The sequence below is a fragment of the Schistocerca serialis genome, chromosome 10 (genome assembly GCF_023864345.2).
Source record: "Schistocerca serialis cubense isolate TAMUIC-IGC-003099 chromosome 10, iqSchSeri2.2, whole genome shotgun sequence".
NCBI lineage: Eukaryota > Metazoa > Arthropoda > Insecta > Orthoptera > Acrididae > Schistocerca > Schistocerca serialis.
The window spans coordinates 156,492,689-156,501,143 of NC_064647.1; the positions used below are offsets into that span (position 1 = coordinate 156,492,689).

General features: G+C 45.4%; 2 non-coding genes across 2 annotated transcripts; one reads left to right on the top strand and one right to left on the bottom strand.

The window, feature by feature from the left end:
- Positions 1-2,883: 2,883 nt before the first annotated feature.
- Trnat-ugu (transfer RNA threonine (anticodon UGU)) lies at positions 2,884-2,958 on the bottom strand. Its single transcript has one exon. It is a non-coding gene; the product is annotated as a tRNA-Thr (tRNA).
- Positions 2,959-3,187: 229 nt separating this feature from the next.
- Positions 3,188-3,262, top strand: Trnat-ugu (transfer RNA threonine (anticodon UGU)). The gene has a single exon. It is a non-coding gene; the product is annotated as a tRNA-Thr (tRNA).
- Positions 3,263-8,455: the final 5,193 nt, after the last annotated feature.

The following is an 8,455-nucleotide window of genomic DNA, read 5'->3' on the forward strand; positions in this document are numbered from 1 at the left end:
GAAGTTTTAAATGAAGAATTAGAGGTAAATTAATTATGTCAGTGCAACATATTAGTGACTTCTATTAAATATTTATACATGTGTAACAATTGAATAATTGACTTTTTGCTAAGCACCAAGTTTGCTGCAAAATCAGACGTTCTAAAAATCTATGTCGATAGAGTAAGAGAAATTATCCTAGATACATTATTCATTTTTGCGCCTTCATTATTTGTACGTTGCACTGTATTTTCCTAACGCTGCGACGAAGACTGTTCATGGCACCAACTTAGTTTCAACAAGAATCCACGCTTTACTTCCAGTACTGCAAGTAGTAATTATCTCTCAGTGCTTAAATTTCATTCTGATTCATACTCTTTGCGTTAGCTGTTGGGCTGCCTCCCAGCACAGTTATTCCAAAATCTGCCTACAGACTAACCCAGACTGCAGAAATCAAGTACTTTTGAGCTGAAGAACTCGTCGAGTCATGTTCGGAGCGCCCGCTCGGCTAGCCGCGCGGTCTAACGCGCTGCTTCCCGAGCGGGAAAGGGTGCCGGTCACCGGCACGAATCCGCCCGGTGGATTAATGACGAGGTCCGGTGTGTAGGCCATGTGGATGGTTTTTTAGGCGGTTTACCATCTGCCTCGGCGACTGCGAGCTGGTTCCCCTCATTCCGCCTCAGTTACACTATGTCAGAGGTTGCTGCGCAAACACTGTCTCCACATACATGTACACTATACGTACTCCACCACGCAAACATTTGGGGTTACACTCGTTTGGTATGAGGCGTTCCCGGAGGATCCACTGGGGGCCGAACCTCACAATAACCCTGGATTCGGTGTGGGGCGGCAGCGGGGTGGGTGGACTGCTGTGGCCTGTTGCGGGGGTTGTGTACCACTGTGGACTACGGCGGGACGAAGCATCTCCGTAGTTTCTAGGTCCCTGGTTCAATACAAAATACACACATGTTCGGAGCGCATTTTCATCCGGAAAGGATGTTGTTCGATAGAGAGAGGAAAAGGTGAAAATTTCGGGGCGCAAGTTCCGGTGAACTCCTGTTTATAAGAATTCTACGAGGGTGAGTCAAATGAAAACCTTAAATATTTTTTTAAATATTATTTATTATGCAGAAGTTGCACAAAGTTTTATCACTTTTCAACATAACGTCCCCTACGCTTAATGCAAGTCCTCCAGCGCTTACAAAGTGCATAAATTCCTTTACAAAAAAATTCTTTTGGTAGACTGCACAAACACTCATGCACCGCGTGGCGTACCTCTTCATCAGAACGGAACTTCTTACCTCCCATTGCGTCTTTGAGTGGTCCAAACATGTCAAAATCACTTGGGGCAAGGTCTGGTGAGTATGGTGGATGAGGAAGATACTCAAAATGCAGGTCTGTGATTGTTGCAACTGTTGTGCGGGCAGTGTGGAGCCTTTCATTGTCATGTTGCAAAAGGACCTCTGCTAACAGCAATCCACGTCGCTTATGTAATCACAGACCACAGATGATTTTTTAGGAGATCTGTGTATGTTGCACTGGTGACAGTGGTCCCTCCAGGCATGTAATGCTCCAAAATGACGCCTTTTTCGTCCCAAAAGAAAGTCAGCATAACCTTCCCTGCTGATGGTTCTGTTCGAAACTTAAGGAAACTATTACCTTCTCGTTCAAAGCGCCGAAGAAGTTCTTCACAAGCATCAACGCGTCGTTCTCTCATTTCAGGAGTCAGCTGCCGTGGCACCCATCTTGCAGACACTTTGTGAGACTGGATCACATCATGCACAATGTGGTGTGCTGACCCATGACTAATCTGTAAACATGCTGCAATGTCATTCAGTGTCACTCGGCGGTTTTCCTTCACTATGGCTTCAACTGCTGCAATGTTGTGTGGAGTCACAACTCGTTGTGCCTGACCTGGACGAGGAGCATCTTCCACTGAAGTCACATCATTTGCGAACTTCCTACTCCATTCGTAGACTTGCTGCTGTGACAAACATTGCATCACCGTACTGAACCTTCATTCGTCGATGAATTTCAATAGGTTTCACACCTTCACTACGCAAAAACCGAATAACAGAACGCTGTTCTTCCCTGGTGCAAGTCGCAAGTGGGGCGGCCATCCTTATACTGATACTGCGACGGTATGTGTGTATCTGCACTATGCTGCCACCTACAGGCCATTCTGCACGCTGTCTATGGCACGCTTACCAACTTACAGGATAACGGCGCGAAGTTTTGATTTGTTATTACAAATTTAACGTTTTCATTTGACTCACCCTCGTACGAGGCGTTACCGTTCAGTAGCATAACTTCCCAGAGTCTTCCTGGTCGTTCTTCGATTTCGTCTGCAATATCACGCCGTCCCTGTTCCAACAGGTGCACAACATTATCTTTAGTGAGTGCGCATTGGTCTTTGTACGGACAGTCACTGCTTCCTTATGTTACCATGACGACACGATTTCTCGTCAGCAGTAATGATACAGGACGGGGATAATCGGTGTTATTCACGAGTCAATTGAGCCAGCAGAGATGCACATACGACCACCCACTGATTTTTATGATTTTGGCTCACAGCATGCGGTACCCACACGCCCGATTTTTGAACGTCCCCCATTCCAGACAAATATTGCACTATGGTGGAATGGTGACAGTTCATCACATTTGCCAGTTCTCGAGTACGCCAACATGGATCACCGTGGGTTAATGCGTTTAAACGATCTTCATCAAACGCCAAAGCTCTGCGTGAACTCGGAGAGTCTGTATGTGACGGTAGTATCTGTTCCCGAAAGAACAGTTGCCATAGATGACCATGCAGCTTTGCTAGAAATGAAATGATAATTAAATGGACACCCTAGCTACAAACAGCCATTGATGTACTTCATTGGGGACAATGTTGAAAACGTGTGCCCCAACCGGGACTCGAACCCGGGATCTCCTGCTTACATGGCAGACGCTCTATCCACCTGAGCCACCGAGAGCACAGAGGATAGTGCGCCTGCAGGGACTCATCCCTTGCACGCTCCCCGTGAGACCGACATTCCCAACATGTCCGCATCATTACATTAGTAGTGCGCCTAATATATGTTTGTCCATCATACTCATTACTTTATTAGGCGCACTACGAATGTAGTGCTGTTGACATGTTGGGAATGTGGGTCTCACGGGGAGCGTGCAAGGGATAAGTCCCTGCAGACGCACTATCCTCTGTGCCCTCGGTGGCTCAGGTGGATAGAGCGTCTGCCATGTAAGCAGGAGATCCCGGGTTCGAGTCCCGGTCGGGGCACACATTTTCAACATGTCCCCAATGAAGTACATCAACGCCTGTTTGCAGCTAGGGTGTCCATTTAATTATCATTTCACTTGGAGAGTCACCAACGTAAAAACGATCCTCCTCAAAACGAGAAAACCATTTTCGTACTGTGCTCTGTCCAATGGCATTATCCCCAAGCACAGCGCAAACATTTCTGAATGCCTCTGCTGCTATCACCCCTTTATTGAACTCAAACAGAATAATATGTCCGACATGTTCATATTTCTCCTCTTGGCATTACACTTATAACGTCCACAGCCCCAACCACTATCTCCAAATGACAAAATGACAATATATAAAGTCAAATACCAACAGTGAACTACAAATAAAATATGACCAATCGATAAATCAACCCATAGCACCCGGAGTACCAACATGCAAAACAAAGGGTTTTGGAACATATACTGTATTCAAACATTATGAAGTAACTCGAAGAAAACGATTTATTGACACGTAGCCATCACGGTTTCAGAAAATATCGTTCTTGTGAAACACAACTAGCTCTTTATACTCATGAACTCATGACGTAATAAGTATTGTCGACAGGGGATGTCAGATTGATTCCATATTTTTAGATTTCCAGAAGGCTTTCGACACCCTTCCTCACAAGCATCTTGTAAGCAAACTGCGTGCCTACGGAGTATCGCCTCAGTTCTGCGACTGGATACGTGATTTCCTGTCAGAAAGGGCACAGTTCGTAGTAATAGGCGGAAAGTCATCGAGTAAAACAGAAGTAATATCCGGTGTTACCCAAGAAAGTGTTATAGGCCCTCTATTGTTCCTGATCTATATTAAAGACATAGGAGACAATCTGAATAGCCGTCTTAGATTGTTTGCAGATGATGCTGTCATTTACCGTCTTCTATAGTCATCAGATGATCAAAACAACTTGAAAATGATTTAGATATCTGTATGGTGCGAAAAGTGGCACCTGACCCTTAATAAAGAAAAGTGTGAAGTTATTGACATGAGTGCTAAAAGAAATCATCAAAATTTCGATTACGCGATAAGCCACACAAATCTGAAGGCTGTAAATTCAACTAAATACTCTGGGATTACAATTACAAATAACCTAAATTGGAACGATCACATAGATAATATTGTGGGTAGAGCAAACCAAAGACTGCGATTCACTGGCAGAACACTTAGAAGGTGCAACAGGTCTACTAAAGAGACTGCTTACACCACGCTTGTCCGCCCTATTCTGGAGTATTGCTGTGCGGTGTGGGATCCGCATCAGGTGGGACTGACGAATGACATCGAAAAAGTACAAAGAAGGGCAGCTCGTTATGTATTATCGCGAAATAGGGGAGATAGTGTCACAGACATGATAAGTGAATTGGAGTGGCAATCATTAAAACAAAGGCGTCTTTCGTTGCGACGGGATCTTCTCATGAAATTTCAATCACCAGTTTTGTCAAATGGTTCAAATGTCTCTGAGCACGATGGGACTTCTGAGGTCATCAGTGCCCTAGAACTTAGAACTACTTAAACCTGCCTAACCTGAGGACATCACACAGATCCATGCGCGAGGCAGGATTCGAGCCTCCGACCGTAGCGGTCGCGCGGTTCCAGACTGTAGCGCCTAGAACCGCTCGGCCACCGCGGCCGGCCCAGTTTTGTCCTCCGACTGCGAAAACCTTCTGTTGGCACCCACCTACATAGGGAGTAATGATCATCGCAATAAAATAAGACAAATCAGGGATCGCACAGAAAAATTTAAGAGCTCGTTTTTCCCGCACGCCGTTCGAGAGTGGAACGGTAGAGAGACAGCTTGAAGGTGGTTCATTGAACCCTCTGCCAGGCACTTTATTGTGAATAGCAGAGTAATCACGTAGATGTAGATTTGTAGATGTAGATCTTATGCATCAGGCAAATAATTTTTATGTACGAGTACATAAATAGTATGGCGGACAGGGTGGCCAGCAATCTGCGTTTGTTTGCTGATGATGCTGTTGTGTACGGGAAGGTAACGTCGTTGACTCACTGTAAGAAAAATGAGTTACTCAAAATTGCTAGTTGTGATGAATGGCAGCTAACCTCAAATGTAGAAGAATGCAAGTTACTGCAGGTGAGTAGGAAAAACAAACTAATAATGTTCGAATACGGTATTAGAAGTGTCCTGGCTGAAACATTCAAATCGTTTAAATACCTTTGCATAACATTACAAAGCGATATGAAATGGAACGACCGTACATTGACTGTGGTAGGGAAGGCGAATGGTCGACCTTGGTTTACTGGGAGAATTAAGGGAAGTGCGGTTCCTCTGTACAGGACATTGAATATAGGACGCTGGTGCATCCTATTCTTGAGTACTGATCGATTGTTTGGGGTCTGCACCAGGTCGGATTAATGGAAGACACCGAAGCAATTCAGAGGCGTGCTGCCAGATTTATTGCCGGTTGGAGCGATCAAAAGGCAAGTTTTATGGACATGCTTTGGGAACTCATACGGGAATGACTTGAGTGAAAGTGACTTTCTTTTCGAGGAACGCTATTGTGAAAATGTAGAGGATCGGAATTTGAGATAGACTGTTGCCGCTGACATACACTCCACATAAGGACCATGAAGATAAGATACGAGAAATTAGGGCTCGTACAGAGCCATGTAGACAGATTTCTTTTCCCTCGCTCTATCTTCAGGTGGAACAGGGAAGGAAGAGACTAATAGTGGTAGAGTGTAGCCTCCGCCACGTGACGTACTGTGGCTTGCTGAGTATCCGTGTACTCTATGTGATCAAAAGTATCCGGACACCCCCAAAAGCCGGCCAGTGTGGCCGAGCGGTTCTAGGCGCTTCAGTCTGGAACCGCGCAACCGCTACGGTCGCAGGTTCGAATCCTGCCTCGGGCATGGGTGAGTGTGATGTCCCTAGGTTAGTTAGATTTAAGTAGTTCTAAGTTCTAGGGGACTGGTGACCTCAGATGTTAAGTCTCATAGTGCTCACACCGCCAAAAACATACAGTTTTCGTATTAGGTGCATTGTGATGCCACCTACTGCCAGGTACTCCATATCACCGACCTGATTAGTCATTACACATTGTGAGAGAGCAGAATGGGGCGCTCCGCGGAACTCACGGACTTCGAACGTGGATGTCAGTTTTGTCATACGTCTGTACGCGAGATTTCCACACTCCTAAACATTCCTAGGTCCACTGTTTCCGATGTGATAGTGAAGTGGAAACGTGAAGGGGCACGTACAGCACAAAAGTGTACAGGCTGGCCTCGTCTGTTGACAGATAGAGATCGCCGACAGTTGTAGAGGGTCGTAATCTCCAATAGGTAGACCTATCAGAACCATCACACAGGAATTCCAAACCGCATCAGGACCCACTGCAAGCACTGTGACAGTTAGGCGGGAGGTGAGAAAACTTGGATTTCATGGTCGAGCGACTGCTCACAAGCCACACATCACGCCGGTAAATGCCAAACGACGCCTCGCTTGGTGTAAGGAGCGTAAACATTGGACGATCGAACAGTGGAAAAACGTTATGTGGAGTGACGAATCACGGTACACATTATGGCGATCCGATGGCAGGGTGTGGGTATAGCGAATGCCCGGTGAACGTCATCTGCTAGCGTGTGTAATAAAATTCGGAGGCGTGTTGTGGTGTGGTCGTGTTTTTCATGGAGGGGGCTTGCACCCCTAGTTGTTTTGCGTGGCACTATCAAAACACAGGCCTACATTGATGTTCTAAGAACCTTCTTGCTTCCCACTGTTGAAGAGCGATTCGGAGATGGCGGTTGCATCTTCCAACACGATCGAGCACCTGTTCACAACGCACGGCCTGTGGCGGAGTGGTTACACGACAATAACATCCCTGACTGACCTGCACAGAGCCCTGACCTGAATCCTATAGAACACCTACGGGATGTTTTGAAACGCCGACTTCGTGCCAGGCCTCACCGACGGATATCGATACTTCTCCTGAGTGCAGCACTCCATGAAGAATGGGCAGCCATTCCCCAAGAAACCTTCCAGCACCTGACTGAACGTATACCTCTGAGAGTGGAAGCTGTCAGCAAGGTTGAGGGTGGGCCAACACCATATTCGATTCCACCATTACCGATGGAGGGCGCCACGAACTTGTAAGTCATTTTCAGGCAGGTATCCGGATACTTTTGATCACATAGTGTAGATGCAGATGTAGATGTAATATAACTGCAATATTAATGACCTCAAAATATTTCTTTTCTCCACAAAATTTTGACCCACGAATAAAAAGCAACGTGGTCCAACTTCTATTGGTAAAATATTAGGCAGCAGGTAGATTTTGATAGCGGAACGATATAATGAAGGGCCTCCTCTAGGTGTTAAAGTTGTGCAAAATTAAAACCAAAATATTCAAGTATTCTGGCGCAGCCTACAAGTGAGGTTTGACCTTCTCTTACAGGAAGAACATGCGCTATTCGGATGCAAACTATGAATCACAAATTAAACGAATAGCTATGTCTTCAGAACTACAGCAAGTGTATGGAAGACCTTAGCATGTCATTACTGTTCTCTGGTCCAGAATCATCACAACATCTGTATCAAAACTTGTCCCAAATGTCGAAAAAGAATGGGGCAAAGCACTTTTGCCGCTGATTCATGGATTCTTTTACTAAGATTGAGCACTCAGAAAGACATCTAGTTGATTACTCGAGCTATGAGCATTATGTGTGGAAATTCCAACTGGGGAGAAAAGTTTCTTAACGTTTAAGAACACATACCACCAGGAATGATGTCCCTTTGTTATACGCGATAATTTTGAATTCGTACTAGTTTCTGTCACTTGTTGTGAACGTAACCCAGATGCCTTTCACACCACTTTCACAGATCGTCATATACCATATGTGGCAGCATATCAAATTTTATGCTCATATGATCCCAGACACAACAAAGTTGTCTCAGACATTCGGGACAATCGTTCTAGATGGTTGCTCTCTGAGCACCGAAAACTTGCGTCGGAAATTGATGGTCTTTATAGCAAAACTTCTAAATGACCAACTAGCAGGCAGTTAAATGACATATTTGTGACATGCCTTGGAAAAGTGGGAGCTCCACTTTGAGATCACTGTCATCCCTGTTAAGGGAAGTTCCGCGGTGCAGCTGACAGTGGGAGCTATTTGAAGAACGAACTGCTGTGACACGCACCCATCTTCTTCTATAATTTGAGTGGCTGTGAT